Source organism: Ambystoma mexicanum, chromosome 1p (genome assembly GCF_040938575.1).
Source record: "Ambystoma mexicanum isolate Mex_15411 chromosome 1p, UKY_AmexF1_1, whole genome shotgun sequence".
Lineage (NCBI taxonomy): Eukaryota > Metazoa > Chordata > Amphibia > Caudata > Ambystomatidae > Ambystoma > Ambystoma mexicanum.
Window position 1 is genome coordinate 1,183,388,370 of NC_090921.1, and position 18,428 is coordinate 1,183,406,797.

An 18,428-nucleotide genomic window follows, 5' to 3' on the forward strand; every position below is an offset into this window, starting at 1 on the left:
CCAGCCCACTTTGCTGCGCTAGCTTCCCCTGACCCATCTCCGCTTTCTCATCCCTCCTCCCGCATCCCAGACCTGCCTCCACCCCTGATTGGTGGGTTAACCATTGATTCCTGTGGGCTACTGGTCGGCACTGCACCCTGCTCACGCTTCTTTTCTTGGGTGAAGTAGGTGAGTGCATCCTGCTAAAGATCCTTCTGGTCCTTGGCTCGCACCATTTTGGGCCTTTGCAGTGGTCCCCAGCCCTGTTTGCAGTGCTTGCTTCCCCTGACCCATCACTGCTTCCTCATCCCTTCTCCCTCCTCCAAGGCCTCCCTCCTCCCCTGATTTGTGGATTAACCCGAGTTGCCTGTGGCCTACTGGCCAGCACTGCACCCTGCTCAGCCTTCTTTTCTTGGGGGAAGCAGGTGAGTGCTTCCTGCTAAGGACCCTCCTGGTCCTTGGCTAGCACCATTGTGGGCCTTTTTTGTGGTCCCGCAGATGCATTTTCTGCGCTCGCTTCCCCTGATCCGTCCCCACTTCCCCATCCATCCTCCCGCCTCCCAGCCCTCCCTCCTCCCCTGATTGGTGCATTAACCCTTGTAGCCTGTGGCCTACTGCCTGGCACTGCACCCTGCCCACTCTTGTTTTCTTGGGTGAAGCTGTTGAGTGCACCCTGCTAAATACCCTCCTGGGCCTTGCCTCGCACCATTTTGGGCCTTTTCAGTTGGTCCCCAGCCGTGTTTGCTGCCCTCGCTTCCCCTGACCCATCCCTGCTTCCTCATCCTTCCTCCAGCCTCCCAGCCCTCCCTTCTCACCTGATTGGTGGATTAACCCTTGTTGCCTGTGGCCTACTGGCCGGCACTGCACCCTGCTAAGCCTTCTTTTCTATGGTGAAGCAGATGAGTACATCCCACGAAGGACCCTCCTGGGCCTTGTCTCGCACCATTTTGGGCTTTTTTGGTAGTCCCCCAGTCCTGTTTGCTGCCCTTGCTTCCCCTGACCCATCCCTGCTTCCTCATCCCTCTTCCCACCTCGTAGCCCTCCCTCCACCCCTGATTGCTGGATTAACCCTTGTTGCCTGTAGCCTATTGACCGGCAATGCATCCTGCTCACCGTGCTTTTCTTGGTAAAGCATGTGAGTGCATCCTGCTAAGGACCCTCCTGGGCCTTCGCTTGCACCATTTTGGCCTTTTTGGTGGTCCCCCAGTCCAGTTTACTGCACTCGCTTCCCCTGACCCATCCCCGCTTCCTCATCCTTCCTCCCGCCTCCCAGCCCACCCCTCCTCTGATTGCAGGATTAACCCTCGTTGACTGTGGCCTACTGGCCGGCAGTGCACCCTGCTCACCCTTCTTTTCTTGGGTGAAGCAGGTGAGTGCATCCTGCTAAGGACCCTCCTGGGCCTTGGCTCGCACCATTTTGGGTTTTTTCGGTGGTCCCCAGCACCATTTCCTGGTTGCTTCGCCTGACCCATCTCCGCTTTCTCATCCCTCCTCCCAGATCTTCATCCTCCCCTGATTGGTCGATTAACCCTCATTGCTTGTGGCCTACTGGCCGGTACTGCACCCTGCTCATCCTTCTTTTCTTGGGTGAAGCGGTTGAGTGCATCCTACTAAGGACCCTCCCGGGGCTTAGCCCACACTATTTTGTGCCTTTTCAGTGCTCCCCATTCCCGTTTGCTGTGCTCACTTCCCCTGACACATCCCCCCTTCCTCATCCCTCCTCCTGCCTACCAGCCCTCTCTCCTCCCCTGATTGGTGGGTTAACCCTTGTTTCCTGTGGCCTACTGGCCGGCACTGCACCCTGCTCAGCCTTCTTTTCTTGGGTGAAGCAGGTGAGTGCTTCTTGCTAAGGACCCTCCTGGTCCTTGGCTAGCACCATTTTGGGCCTTTTTTGTGGTCCCACAGATGCATTTTCTGCGCTCGCTTCCCCTGATCCGTCCCCACTTCCCCATCCATCCTCCCACCTCCCAGCCCACCCTCCTCTCCTGATTAGTGGATTAACCCTCGTAGCCTGTGGCCTACTGCCCGGCACTGCTCCCTGCCCACTCTTCTTTTCTTGGGTGAAGCTGTTGAGTGCACCCTGCTAAATACCCTCCTGGGCCTTGCCTCGCACCATTTTGGGCCTTTTCAGTTGGTCCCCAGCCGCGTTTGCTGCCCTCGCTTCCCCTGACCCATCCCCGCTTCCTCATCCTTCCTCCAGCCTCCCAGCCCTCCCTTCTCACCTGATTGGTGGATTAACCCTTGTTGCCTGTGGCCTGCTGGCCGGGACTGCACCCTGCTAAGCCTTCTTTTCTATGGTGAAGCAGATAAGTACATCCTGCTAATGACCCTCCTGGGCCTTGTCTGTGCTCACTTCCCCTGACACATCCCCCCTTCCTCGTCCCTCCTCCTGCCTACCAGCCCTAACTCCTCCCCTGATTGGTGGGTTAACCCTTGTTTCCTGTGGCCTACTGGCCGGCACTGCACCCTGCTCACGCTTCTTTTCTTAGGTGAAGCAAGTGAGTGCATCCTGCCAAGGATCCTCCTGGGTCTTGCCTCACACCATTTTGGGCCTTTGCGGTGGTCCCCATTCCTGTTTGCTCCACTCGGTTACCCTGACCCATCCCCGCTTCCTCATCCCTCCTCCCTCATCTGGGCCCTCCCTCCTCCGCTCATTGGTGGATTAACCCTCGTTGCCTGTGGCCTACTGGCTGGCACTGCACCCTGCTCACCCTTCTTTTCTTGGGTGAAGCAGGTGAGTGCATCCTGCTAAGGACCCTCCTGGGCATTGGCTAGCACCATTGTGGGCCTTTTTGTGGTCCCCCACTTGCGTTTTCTGCGCTCGCTTCCCCTGACCCATCCCTGCATAACGATCCATCCTCCTGCCTCCCAGCCCTCCCTCCTCCCCTGATTGGTGGATTAACCCTCGTTGCCTGTGGCGTACTGGCCGGCACTGCACCCTGCTAAGCCTTCTTTTCTTGGGAGAACCAGGTGAGTACATCCTGCTAAGGACCCTCCTGGGCATTGGCTTGCAGCATTTTGGGCCTTTTTGGTGGTCCCCCATCCCCGTTTGCTGCACTTGCTTACCCTGACTCAGCCCTGCTTCCTCATCCCTCCTCCCGCCTCCCAGCCTACTCCTCCTCTGATTGGTGGATTAACCCTTGTTGCCTGTAGCATACTGGCTGGCAATGCACCTTGATCACCCTTCTTTACCTGGGTGAAGCAGGTGAGTGCATCCTGCTAAGTACCCTCCTGGGCCTTGGCTCGCACCTTTTTGGGCCTTTCCGGTGGTCCCCACCACCGTTTGCTGTGCTTGCTTCGCCTGACGCATCCCCGCGTCCTCACCCCTCCACCCAGATCTTCATCCTCCCCTGATTGTTGGATTAACCCTCATTGCCTGTGGCCTACTGGCCCGTACTGCTCCCTGCTCACCCTTCTTTTCACGGGTGAAGCGGTTGAGTGCATCCTGCTAAGGACCCTCCCGGGGCTTAGCTCACACTATTTTGGGCCTTTTCCATGGTCCACATTCCCATTTGTTGTGCTCGCTTCCCCTGACCCATCCCCCCTTCCTCATCCTCCTCCTGCCTACCAGCCCTCCCTCCTCCCCTGATTGGGGGGTTAACCCTTGTTTCCTGTGGCCTACTGGCCGGCACTGCACCTTGCTCACGCTTCTTTTCTTGGGTGAAGCAAGTGAGTTCTTCCTGCTAAAGATCCTCCTGGGCCTTGGCTCGCACCATTTTGGCCCTTTGCAGTGGTCCCCAGCCCTGTTAGGTGAGCTTGCTTCCCCTGACCCATCCCGCTTCCTCATCCCTCCTCCTTCCTCTGAGCCCTCCCTCCTCTGCTGATTGGTGGATTAACCCTCGTTGCCTGTGGCCTACTGGCTGGCACTGCACCCTTTTTTTCTTGGGTGAAGCAGGTGAGTGCATCCTGCTAAGGACCCTCCTGAGCCTTGATCGCACCATTTTGGGACTTTTCGGTGATCCCTCAGTCCTGTTTGCTGTGTTCGCTTCCCTGACACATCTCTGCTTCCTCATCCCTCCTCCCCCCTTCCCTGATTGGTGGATTAACCTTTGTTGCCTGTGGCCTACTGGCTGGCACTGCACCCTGCTCACCCTTTTTTTCTTGGGTGAACCAGGTGAGTGCATGATGCTAAGGACCCTCCTGGGCCTTGGCTATCAACATTTTGGGCTTTTTTGGTGGTCCCCCAGCTGTGTTCGCTGTGCTTGCCTTCCCTGACCCATCCCTGCTTCCCCATCCATCCTTCCGCCTCCCAGCCCTCCCTCCTCACCTGATTGGTGGATTAACCCTTTTTGCATGTGGCCTACTGGCTGGCACTTCACCCTGCTCACCCTTCTTTTCTTGGGTGAAGCAGGTGAGTGCATCCTGCTAAGGACCCTCCTGGCCCTTGACTCGCACCATTTTGGGCCTTTTTGGAGGTCCCCTTGCCCAATTTGCTGCGCTCGCTTTCCCTCACCCATCTCTGCTTCCTCATCCCTCCTCCCGCCTCCCAGCCCTCCTTCATCCCCTGATTGGTGGGTTAACCCTCCTTTCCTGTGGACTACTGGCTGGCACTGCACCTTGCTCACTCTTCTTTTCGTGGGTGAAGCAAGTGGGTGCATCGAGCTAAGAATCCTCCTGGGCCTTGGCTCGCACCATTTTGGGCCTTTGTGGTGGTCCCCAGTCCTGTTTGCTGCGCTCGCTTCCCCTGACTCATCCTTGCTTCCTCATCCCTCCTCTCTCCTCTGAGCCCTCCCTCCTCCTCTGATTGGTGGATTAACCCTTCTTGCCTGTGGCCTACTGGCTGGCACTGCACCCTGCTCACCCTTCTTTTCTTAGGTGAAGCAGGTGAGTGCATCCTGCTAAGGACCCTCCTGGGCCTTGACTCGCACCATTTTGGGCCTTTTTAGTGGTCCACCAGTCCACTTTGCTGCGCCCACTTCCACTGACCCATCTCCGCTTCCTCATCCCTCCTCCCGCCTCCCAGCCCTTCTTCCTCCCCTGATTGGTAGGTTAAAACTTGTTTCCTGTGGCCTACTGGCCGGTACTGCACCCTGCTCATCCTTCTTTTCTTGGGTGAAGCGGTTGAGTGCATCCTACTAAGGACCCTGCCGGGCCTTAGCTCACACTATTTTGTGCCTTTTCAGTGTTCCCCATTCCCGTTTGCTGTGCTCACTTCGCCTGACCCATCCCACCTTTCTCATCCCGCGTCCTGCCTATCAGCCCTCCCTCCTCCCCGATTGATGGTTTAACCCTTGTTTCCTGTGGCCTACAGGCCGGCACTGCACCCTGCTCACGCTTCTTTTCTTTGGTGAAGCAAGTGAGTGCATCCTGCTAAGGATCCTCCTGGGCCTTGGCTCGCACCATTTTGGGCCTTTGCGGTGGTCCACATTCCTGTTTGCTCCGCTCGCTTCCTCGCTTCCCCTGACCCATCCCCGCTTCCTCATCCCTCCTCCCTCCTCTGAGCCCTCCCGCCTCGGCTCATTGGTGGATTAACCCTTGTTGCCTGTGGCCTACTGGCTGGCACTGCACCCTGCACACCTTTCTTTTCTTGGGTGAAGCAGGTGAGTGCATCCTGCTAAGGACCCTCCAGGGCCTTGACTCGCACCATTTTGGGACTTTTCGGTGGTTCCTCAGTCCCATTTGCTGTATTTGCTTCCCTGACAAATCTCTGCTTCCTCATCCCTCCTCCCGCCTCCCAGCCCTCCCTCCTCCCCTGATTGCTGGATTAACCTTTGTTGCCTGTGGCCTACTGGCCGGCACTGCACCCTGCTCACCCTTCATTTCTTGGGTGAAGCAGGTGAGTGCATCCTGCTAAGGACCCTCCTGGGCCTTGGCTATCAACATTTTGGGCCTTTTTGGTGTTCCCCCAACCGTGTTTGCTGCGCCTGCTTCCCCTGACCCATCCCGGCTTCCTCATCCCTCCACCCAGCCCTCCCTTCTCTGATTGGTGGATTAAACCTTGTTGCCTCTGGTGTACAGGCCGGCACTGCACCCTGCTCACCCTTCTTTTCTTGGGTGAAGCTGTTGAATGCATCCAGCTAAGGACCCTCCTGGGCCTTGGCTTGCACAATTTTGGGCCTTTTCGGTGGTCCCCCAGCCCCGTTTGCTGCGCTTGCTTCCCCTGACCCATCCCCACTTCCTCATCCCTCTTCCCACCTCCCAGCCCTTCCTCCTTTCCTGATTGGTGGATTAACCTTCATTGCCTGTGGCCTACTAGCCGGCACTGCACCCTGCTCACCCTTCTTTTCTTGGGTGAAGCAGGTGATTGCATCCTGCCAAGGACCCTCCTGGGCCTTGGCACGCATCATTTTGGGCCTTTTCGGTGGTCCCCCAGCCCTGTTTTACAGGGCTCACTTCCCCTGACCCACCCCCGCTTCCTCATCCTTCCTCGCGCCTACCAGTCCTCCCTCCTCCCCTGATTGGTCGATTAACCCTCGTTGCCCGTGGCCTACTGGCCAGCACTGCACCATGCTCACCCTTCTTTTCTTGGATGAAGCAGGTGAGTATATCCTACTAACGACCCCCCTGGGCCTTGGCTTGCACCATTGTGGGCCTTTTTTTGTGGTATTCCAGGCAAGTTTGCTGCGCTCACTTCCCCTGACCCATCCCCGCTTCCTCTAGACAGGATTGTGAATGTTAGCCATTGCCGCATTTAAGTTATATTGTGTGAATATTGGCTTGCGCCACATCTAGGCAGGATTGTGAATGTTAGCAATTGCCACATTTTAGTTATATTGTGTGAATACTAGCTTGCGTCACAACTAGACAGGACTGTGAATGTTAGCCAGTGCCACATGTAGTCCTAACTATGAATATTAACTTGTGTCACATCAAGGCAGGATTGTGAATCTTAGCCATTGCCACATTCTAGTTATATCTTGTGAATATTGGCTTGCAGCACATCTAGACAGGATTGCAAATCTTAGGCATTGACACATTCTAGTTATATTGTGTGAATATTAGTCTGCATCACATCTAGACAGGCTTGTGAATGTTATCTTGTGTCACATCTGGACAGGATTCTGAATGTTAGCCATTGCCACATCTAGTTCTAGCTATGAATATTAACTTGCGTCCCATCTAGACAAGACTGTGAATGTTAGCCTTTGCCACATTTTAAGTTATATCGTGTGAATATTAGCTTGCATCACATCTAGACAGGACTGTGAATATTAGCCAGTTCCACATGTAGTCCTAACTATGAATATTTACTTGTGTCACATCAAGGCAGGATTGTGAATCTTAGCCATTGCCACATTCAAGTTATATCTCGGGAATATTGGCTTGCATCACATCTAGACAGGATTGTGAATATTAGCCTGCATCACTTCTAGACAAGTGAATGTTAGCCATTGCCACTTTCTAGCTTTACTTTGTGAATATTGGCATGTGTTGCATCTGGACGGGATTCTGAATGTTAGCCATTGCCACATTCTAGTTAAACCTTGTGAATATTAACCTGCACCACATCTGGACAGGAGTGTGGATTTTGGCTTCTGTCGCATCTAGACAGGACTATGAATGTTGGCTTGCATCACATCTAGACAGGATTTTAAATTTTAGCCAGTGCCACATGTAGTTCTAACGATTGCTTTTAACCTGCGTCACATCTAGACAGGATGGTGAATGTTAGCAATTGCCACATCTTAGTTATATCGTGTGAATATTAGCTTGCGTCACATCTAGTCGGGATTGTGAATGTTAGCCAGTGCCACATGTAATTCCAATTGTGAATGTTGGCCTGCATCACACATAGACAGGATTATGAATCTTACCCAGTGTCACCTATTAATTATATCTTATAATTATTAGCTTACCTCACATCCAGACAGGATTTGAATGTTAGCCAATGCCACTTTTTAGTTATATCTTGTGAATATTAGCTCTCATCACATCTAGACATGATTTGAATGTCAGCCAGTGCCCCACTTTAAATATAACTGTGAATATCATCCAGCATGGCTGAGGTAGGTATATCCTGAAGACTACAGTATGTATACCTCACACCACAGCTGTGGACACAGGCTACAGGCACGGGCAAGCATCCATGCATCGTACAATGCAGCTATGGCTAAGCTTTCCAGTCTAGTTTAGTTTAGTTTAGTTTAATTTATTTATTTATACCGCACGCCGAACCCTGAGGTAACTGGGCGCCGGAGATTTAGAGGAGGTTACAACAGAATATAGACATACAAGATAATAACAGTAAGTGCAGATGACCGGGTTACATGATGGTCGAAAGGCAGACATAGGATAAGAGTACAATGATTAGTGTGTCAGACAGTGGTGGAGTTTTGTAAAACCAGATATTATGGAGAAGCCTGGTTTGTTATCATTAGAGAATCATTACCCTTTTAGGGATTTAGTTATCCATTATCCACATATTATGTAGCCATTTGCATTTGCTAGAGAAAGAGACCTGTTATATTTGAAGTGTCTTGTAGAGACATGCAGAGACATGTAGAGATATGTTATATCTATTATGTATGCATTGTAGAGACACGCAGCAGGAGTGTGCACTTAGAGTATGCATTGAGCTTTGGGAATAGCGCTTGCCACTGCAAGAGAGAGTAAACGCTAGAAAGCATGAGGCCTATGATTCCTAAGCCATCCTGAATGAATAGACAGAACAGAAGCTCCACTTGGTTCTGCAGAGAAATGTTATGGTACACTGTGAGCGAGGAATGCGTAAACAATTTGCTTAGCAGACAAAGATTAGACGTGACTCTTGTCCGAGTGGAGAAGCGGAGAAGGGCTGGCTTATTAGGCCCTGGCTGGTGTTCGCAGACAGTGAAGGTGGGGGCCATGTAGCAGGGAGCGAGGAGCTTTGCACAGAGAGACGGATATAGGGATTTTAGAAGCTAACAGTGGAGTGATGTAGCCTCGCACGTAGGAGATGGAATGTTGGAGGTAACTTGTGGGAGAGCCGCAAGGACGGGAGCGGAAGCGCTGGTTGGGGATAGAAGACGGAGAAGCTACTCGACGGTCGTGTGTGCTCCCTCCTCCCACCTTAACTATATAAAGATTGTTTCTAGCATAAAAGAAAGTTACAATTATATTACTTATTGATTTCGCAATTAAATATCCATTAATCACTTACCTGTGCCTGCCCCTCTTCTTCAGTGGCGACGAGGAAGATAACCCATATGGCCGATGAGAGGGATCTCCGGCCGACTGCAGGTAGGGGGCGCTGCAGCCAAAAAAAAAAAAAGGAAGGGAAAGACAAGAAAATCGCATATCTGTGCATGAGCACACAATTCTGAAAGTGACTAGAAGTGTCCATAAGCAGTGCCGGCCATCATAAGGTCAGGCAGTGTTATTGTAGGTCTGGTAATCATCATTGAATCAATCATCATCTTCTTCGTAGCAGTACTCACCAGCCATCATAAGGTCAGGCAGCATTGCCAGCATTATTATACTGCCAGTAGTCATCATTAGATCGTCTTCTTCTTCACAGCAGTGACTAGGAAATCATCATTGATCTCCATCATACTCGTCACAGTAGTGCTTTACTCCAGGAACTGTATAAACATTTATGTTAAAAAAAAGTACAGTGATATAAAGAAGAGTTGGACCCAGCTATTTTCAATAAACCACATTAGGGACAGTGGAGAGTATAAGGCAGAAATATATCCGGTGACAGCACTGCTCACAGAGGTGGAGGCGACATGTCCATACATGGTGTACAAGCTCCTCAAATGTTCTTGCCAGATTTAGGGAAACTGTACTACCTGTCATGATGCCTAACCCCGGAGCACCAGGCCAGGCCCAGCACCCCCGGGAGCAGGCATCACGCCCCCGGGTAAAAGCCCAGCGGCCCTTTATAGGGGCTCTTCGGACTCTGTCCTGGCGCCGTTGGCGCCAGGCGCATAAAGGGAAGTGTTTGGTGCAATTACTTGAAGCAGACCATGCTGCACACTCACCTGATGCAGACCATGCTGCATGAAGAACCAAGCCAAATGAGGCTTAGGAGGGACTATTTTTCTGAAGGAACTATTTTGTTACTTGGGTGGGGCTGTGGAAGAATACTCACCTGGAACTTCTTCCAAGGCTATTTAAGCCACACCCGGACAGCCACACGTGCTTCGCGTTGTTCTGCATCCCAGCAGCTGAACGCTCACCGTGTCTGCTCCTGCACCTGGACTCCAGCCACGCCCGCCTCGAACCTGGAACACCTGTAAGGGAATAAGAGAAGAGAAAGGTGAAAACCAAGAACTATTTCAACCTTCTTACCTGCATCGGGAATCTTCACGCCAGCATTCCTGAAGGAAGACTTCCATTTAAAAGCACCGCATTGCTCGCTGCAGCGCCGCACTCCACTCACCTGTTCCCGAGACGCCGCCCGGCTCCATCGCGGCTCTCAGTGCCGGTCGCCACATCTCTGCACCGCACCTAAGGGAGAGAAGAAGACACAAAAGGTGTGCCAGGGAACACAAGAGGAAAGCCGGATTTTCAGCCATATTACTTACCGGCTATTCTTGGTGAGCCATTCCACATCTCGGGTCGGCGCCACATCTCTGGCAGGTACCGCACCCCGGCCTCTATGGGGAAAGGACAAAAGACATTACTGGGGAATTATAAAGACATTTGGAGGGGTCGCCCTCATCACTGACTCACCTGATTTTACCCCAGCAATTTAACCCCTCAACGCATCGCCTTTGTTCTGCACCTGAAATAAAGGACAGAAAAAGACAACATAAAAGGAGGCTCACACTTGAACTTTTGCATCTTCCTACTTACGGCGTATCGCTCAGTAAAGTCAAGTGGATTTGCCAGCGCCATTCTGAAAACCAGTGAAGTAACTGGCCGAACGTGCGCCCCTGCATCAGAAGCAGGATGGAGAGTTCATCCTTCCAAACCATAAGGTGAGCTTAAACCGGGGGTTTTGGAGGAAGTCAGAGGAGAACGAAGGGGGAAAGGGGGGAGCAAGCACATTATTCAGCAGACAGTTAATCCCCTTTCTCATCTGCAGAAGGATATTCCTACGGGCCAGACAAGCAAGATTTGGGGCTCCTGTTCAATCGGTGGTCCGAATTCTGCGCATCACGCTTGAAGAGGCCACAGCAACCCAGACCAGACCAGCGCCTCCGTGGGAGCCAGGTGAGCGTTACACTACCCTGGAAGAGGTGGCTTAAGGTATTCGAGAACTATGCCAGCGTGGTGTGTGGAACCAATTACAGTGTAGAAAGGAAAACGTCTTTATTATTACACTGTCTCAGGCCGGCTGGTCAGGAGAAGTATGAAGACTTACCTGATTTGTCAGTGGGTGAAAGTGGCGACATAAATGAATATGAGAAAGCAATTCAAAAATTGAACAAACATTAAGAAAAGAAAATTAGTACAATTCTAGAAAGATACAAATTTGGAAAGAGAGTTCAAGAAGAGGGTGAAACAGTGGAACAATATGTTAAGGCATTAAGAAAGTTGGCAAGAACATGTAAGTTTGAGCAACAGTTGGAAGAAAGAATTAGAGACCAGTTCATGCTCAAATGTGGCAGTAGTAAAGTCAGGGTGAAACTATGGGCTGAGGATGATCCTTTGCTAGATGATGTACTAAAAATGGCCAAAGAAGTAGAACATACAGAAAAGTGTGTAAAAACATTGGAAAACAGGGTGTAGGAAATGTCAGTAAAGACATCAGTAGGCACTGTGCAGCCAGACATGGAAAATATGGTTGCAGTTATTGAAAATGAAGTTAAGAAGCAAACGCCTACTGTCAAGTGGAAAGAAAAATGAAGGTTGAAAGCAGGCCAAATCTTGAAAGGAGAGAGGTTCAAGAAGGAAAGTATAAGAATAGAAGGAAAGAGTGGGAGCACCAAAATCGAGGTGGATATGCCCAAAGAGGTAGAGGGAGGACATTATTAAGATCTTGTTACAGATGTGGGATCCCATCACATTGGGCGAACAGCGCAATGTGTCCTGCTTTGAAGATTATCTTCAGGAACTGCAGAGGCAGGGGTCATTTTGCTTGGTGCTGCAGAAGCAGGTGAGGATCATCTAACATGAGTTGGATTGGTGGTGACTATGATGATGAAGAAGAAGAATGTGTCTTCATGGTTTCAAATGAAGGTGAAGAAATGGATAGCCCAAGAACAGTCATCACAGTGAACGGTCATCCCATTGTTATGATGGTAGACTCGGGAGCCAGATATACACTAATTCCAGAAAAGGTATGGAAGAGCTGTGGACCAGAATGTTTAAATGAAGTAGATGTTAAACCAAGGGCGTATGGAGGAGCCAAAATCGAGTTGATTGATTGGTTCATTGCCATATTCATGTTCAAAGAGAGACAAGCGGAAGGCCGCATTTATGTTTCAAAGAATGGCACATCCTCATTATTGAGTTGGACGCACCAAAAGCTTTTGAAAGTTCGTTTGGACCCCAATGCGAGTGATTCAGTACTGTTGGTAGAAGGAGCTGAGACTAAACCAAATATGGAGAAAATCAGAGAAGAGATTTTCAAAGAAAATGCCATTGGTTGTGTAAAAGGCGTTACTCATCGGATTTTAATTAAATCTGGCACCAAACCAGTTGCTCAGAAACTACGACATGTACCGCTGTCACTCAGAGAGGAAGTTAAACTTGAACTTAAGAAATTAGAGGATCAAGGAATAATTGAAGGCATAGACACCTCTATGGAGTGGGTATCACCAATGGTGGTGGTCCGGAAAAGCTCTGGAAAGATAAGATTGTGCATCGATATGAGAGAATTAAACAAATGTATAATTCCAGAAAGACATCTTTGCCAAACATTCAGGAATTAATCTCTACGATAGGTCCAGCCGAAATATTTTCAACATTGGATTTGACTGCTGCCTACCATCAGGTGAGATTACACAGAGATTCCAAACATTTAACAGCATTCACTACCCTGGAAGGGCTATACCAGTTTCGGAGAATGTCTTTTGGGCTGAAATCAGCAGCCTCAGTCTTCCAGAAGGTCATGTACAGGGTTCTGGATGGAGAGAGTGGCGTAATTTTCTTCCAAGATGACATTTTAGTGTATGCAAACAATGAGGAAGAGCATAACAGAGGATTGGAGAGAGTCTTCAGAAAATGACATGAGGCAGGAATGATACTGAGTAAGGAGAAATCAAAAATCAATAGAAAGGAGATTGAATACCTAGGGCATGTGATCTCTGGTGGCGGAATTTCACTGAAAAAGGAGTTGGCAGACTCAATAAAGTGCATGGTAACTCCTGAGAGTAAGGAACAGCTCAGAACTTTCCTAGGTATGGCAGAGTATTATGCGAAATTCATCAAAGGATTTTCAGATCACACAGTTAAATTGAGAAGTATGTTAAAAGCCAATAAGAAATTTGAGTGGGATGAAGGATGTGAGAGTGAATTTGTCTTCATTAAAGCAGCATTGGCGGAAGTCCCAGCACTCCAGAACTATGTGAGAGGAAGGAGAACGATAATCACCACTGATGCCAGTAATGTTGGGCTGGGAGAAACACTGGTACAGTATCACGGAGGAAAGGAATTAGTGATTGCTTTTGCTTGACGTTTACTTAAAGGTGCGGAGAAGGTGATTGCTACCATAGAGAAAGAGGCCCTTGCCATCAGATTTGCCACTGAGAAGTTCTGGAGTTTCATATGGGGATTAAGTGCGAAATTCACACTGACCACAAGCCGCTGGTTCAAGTGTTTGCCACAAAAGGATTGGACAAAGTTTCTAGTAGAATTCGCAGATGGGTGTCAAGGCTGCAGGAATTCAATTTCAGCATGGTTTATATTCCGGGTTTGAAGAACTGCACAGCAGACTGTTTATCAAGACTAACCACTTATGATGGCATGAATGAGGATTTAGATGAACAAGAATTGATTAGTGAAATATCAAATGCAGCAATTTCCAAACAAGAATGGGATGAGGAAATGACTAAAGATAATGCTCTTGTAAAAGTAATAAAGAATGTGGAAGAAACAAGATGGAATAAAAACAAAATAAAAGAGGCTGGTGCGCTCAGGTTCTGGAATGTCAGACATATATTATATATCCAAAGTGGATGTTTGATGAGAAATGACAAGCTGGTGGCCCGAATGCGACCTGCAAGTGGAAAGAAATTGTATCCTTTGAATAAAAAAGTGACAAAGGGTGTGTGGGAGCGAGTTATCCTATGGTGTTGAGAGACATTCCGGAGAGGGTTTGGAAGACTCTTGCTATTGATGTGTTGGGTCCTGTTTGGAGTGATGGATGTGCTACTTATTGTATTGTATTGATTGATATGTTGACGAGATGAGCAGAAATAACCATGGTACCTCAGGTCATGAATCGGACAGTCATTGAGTTTATGGAGGAAGTGTGTGAACGTGAAGGGTATCCTCAGGAGGTACTGTCCGACAATGGATCTCAGTTCAAATCGAGAGAAATGAAAAGATATTTTGATGAAAGCTTGATTATTCATAAGTTGTGTGCTATTTATCATCCCCAGTCCAATGAGGTGGTTGAAAGGTACAATAGGATCATCAAGGATGCCATTACGTTAGCTTGGTCTAATAGGAGAGATTGGAGAGTAGATGTGAAAGAAACCATTTTAGCCCTTAGATTCACACCACATTGCACCACTGGTGTCTCCCCATTTGAGTTAAGCAGGAGTAGAAAAGAAAATACTAAGTTATTTCCGGGATGGATGAGTGCGGTTGCTGGTACAAGTGTTGACTTGAGTGATGTGACAGAAAATATTATGAAGAGACAGTTGTCCAACAAAGAACAGTATGATAATAAGAGATACAGGAGGAGAAGGTTACCAGAAATGGGACGTTGGGTTAGAATCAAACTTCCAGTAGTGTTAAGAGAGAGTAGTTGTTGTTGGTCGAAACCTGTCAAAGTAGTGGAAGTGTTTAAGCATGTGGTAAGGACGAGTGATGGTAGAGTATGGAACAATGAGAGAGTGATGGTTGTGGAAAAAAAGGTAAAGAAGATGTATCTAGTGGAAGGAAGCCTGTTGGTGGTGTTGAACATAGTGATGCAGTTAAGAGGTTTTCCTTGGAACGGGTTACAGATATGCATCGGGAGGCTTCAAGAGAGGTGCCACAGAGATCATCATGAGTTGGCAGAACAAACAACAGACCTACACATTTATTGGACTATGAAGAGTCTTAATTGGTGGTGTATTCATTATTAAAGAGAGGAGATGTGAAGCATCGCACATCTGGAATGTTGGAGGTAGCTCGAGAGGGAGAGCCGCGAGCACAGGAGCGGAGGCGACGGTTGGGGAAAGAAGACAGAAAAGCTACTCGACGGTCTTGTGTGCTCCCTCCTCCCACCGTCAACTATATAAAGATTGTTTGTAGCATAATAGAAAGTTACAATTATATTACTTATTGATTTCCCAATTAAATATCCATTAATCACTTTCCTGTGCCTGACCCTCTTCTTCAAGTGAATAGAGGAATATGATGGGATGATGGTATGGTAACACGTAACACAGATAGCATGGTACAAGATATGAGGTACAAATGTCACAATGACAGAACACGCAGTAACTGGACAAGAACACGCAGTGCATCACAGACTTTCAGGCACTGCTCAGATTTAGAAATGCAGTCAGAGAGATGAGTGAATGCTTAATGTAACCATGGAGATGTATTTACATCATTTAACACTATAACTGAGCAGTAGGAGTGTATGCTGCTCTCTGACTCTGAGATTGAAGGGAGGAGTTTGGTGTGGCATTGATGGAGGCTTTGTGAAGTGTTTTGGGTGCAGCAGAATCGGATGGCTTCGGGAGTTCGGAAGCTTGGAAAAGCATTCTGATGAGAGTTAATGAGATAGATCTGGCAGAGAGTAGGCGGGAAGACCAGACCACTGAGAGGCCTGTCCCTGACTGACTGGCTGGTTACAGAGTTAGCTGGAGAGGAGAGACATGGCAAGAGGGTAGTATTGCTGATATGAGGCCTAATTGATCTGAATAAGACACGTGCATAGGGAATTAGGACAGACACTCACACAGAGTTTTGGCTGACATGGAGAAGGGGAAATCAGACAGGGATTGTATTAGAGAGAAAGTGTGATGTGTGGTGTGTGGTGTGGATTGGAGAGGAATTCTGAATGCTGATGCTTGCATTAGGCTGTATTAGACATGATAGATCCAGCAGGACTGGATAAGTTGCTATCAGATGCTATTAGATTTGCACCAAGAGCATAAAGGTGCAAATTCGAGATTTGTATTATAGTAGTTCATCATGCCTTGCTGTGTATGAATAAAAGTGTTTTTATTGTTGAATCGATTCATGTGTTTTCTTTGTGTCTTATGTTTGTGTGTCCATAGCATAGAACTTAGGAGTAACACAGTGCACAATCACCCTGATATACAAGAGCGGGGGGGCATAGTGATCCACACCCCGGAGGCAGATTTGTAGACTAGCAAGTGGTCGGCCATAAGGGGCTCGGCTGAAGGTAATTTTGTTTTTAGACTAACAGTTCTTGTTGGTGAGCCAGGACTTTGTTTTGGTCCTGAAGGTCCAAAAGGAAGGTTCTGCTCTAAGGTTCATGTATAGCATTCCATTATTTGGTGGCAAGGACTGGGAAGCTGGAGCTGCCTGCTTTTCTTAGGGAGAATTTGGGAATGGAGAAGCAGTGAGAGTACAACGTTCTGGTTGGTCTGGTTGAAGTGTGTTTGTTGAACTTGTCTGCCAAGTATTTGGGTGCATCATTGGAGAGGCATTTGTGGACAATGACGAGAGATCTAAGGGTGATTCTGTCTCGTACAGTGAGCCAGTGGGCATCTTGTCTGAAGCTGTAGATGTGTGAATGCCGCGGGATGCTCACGGCCGCTTTGAGGGCATTTTTCTGCAGCACCTGCACTTTGTTCAAATTACTTTGTGTGGTGCCAAGGAACCAAGGAAGAGAGTTTGCAGTAGTCAATTTTGGAGAGCACTAGTGCTCTGGCTAGTGTAATGCAGCTGGAAGGCGAGAGGACGGGTTTGCAGGCATTGATGAGGTTCTTTGTATAAGCTGTGGAGGAGGCTGTGGCGTTCGCCTGTTTTTTTTTTTTAGCGTGAGTGAGAATCTAAATAGACCCCTAGAGTTATAATTTCTTTAGACACAGTGATTAGGTTACTGTCTATGTTGATGCCGCATAACAGGACTCCAGTTTGTTTAGCCGTGGTAGGGAGCCGACGAGAAGGGATGGTCTAGCAGCACACATAGCCGACCAGACTGAAACCCCTGATGTACCTGTATTTGGCGCAACCAGTCTATCTTACCGGACGTCTGCAGCTGCTTCAGAATGCCGCTGCTAGATCCATCATTCGTCCGCCTTTTGGAGCCCATATGACTCCCCTGTTGAGACAACTACACTGGCTCCGCGTCGCCCAGCGGATTTTGTTCAAATCTGTGTGCATTGTGCACTGGGCCTTTAACGGTGTGGGAGCAGAATATCTGCAAGCAAAGTCTTCTCCCTACCAACCCACTTGTACTCTTCGGTCTCAAACCACCCGGCGGGTGGCTGTACCTCACTTTAAGCTAGCTCGTAATGGAGGCTGCGGCTTTTTGTTTGCCGCCGCTAAAGCTTGATACAACTTACCCTTTCCTTTGAGTGATACTATTGATCACCTTGCTTTCCGCAGCAAACTAAAAACCTTGCTCTTTTAACTACTTACAGTAGCATTCCTTGCCTCCTCAGCACCAAGATGCCCCTGGGCGAACGTGCGCTTACACAAATGTATCTAACATAACATAACAACATAACGTACCTCAACACCTCTGCCACTAGCATACAGCGACTGCCTATGAAAGAAATTCGGTATAGCTGGTTACACATCGACTCTCCCAACAATAGCAATCTATCGCAAACCCCCAACAGCGCCCACCCACTTGCCTGACCTCGCGTTGGGCAGCTTAGTCAAGCCTAGACAGCCACACAAGTCCTAGACCATCAAAATGCACACACGCATCTCCTAATATAAAGCCTTTACAATTTTCAATTTTCAAACACACGAACTACGGTCACCGAGGGCGTGCAAATCTAAAAAGCGCTTCGAGGCCACACAAGTGGGCGGGAATACTCATGGTAATGCCCACTTGTTGGCCAAAAACGGGTCACTAAGTATACTAACAAAGATTGACATAGTGATGCTACAGGAAACCTGACTAGTGCCCCCTATTAATATTGATAGATATCTTATCTATGAGATATTGCCACAACATGGCCCAAGAGGTAGACCACCAGGGGGCTTGATGATTGGGCAGAAACATGCATGGAATCCTTCTGAGAGATTTACTAGAGACACGAAATTCAACGTTTTGTCCATAGAGTTGGAATAACATGAGAATGATGAATTGAAGAAGCTGCATTTGTTAAGTGTCCACCTACAGCCTGATCAAAAATGCCTGGATGAAATCTTTGAGTATATTAACACTGTTTTAACACTATGGATGATGTCCCCGCTATCTGGAATGATCATTCTCGGTGGAGGCGTGAACGCATACTGCAAAGACAACTTCTCCACTCCCTTATACAAAA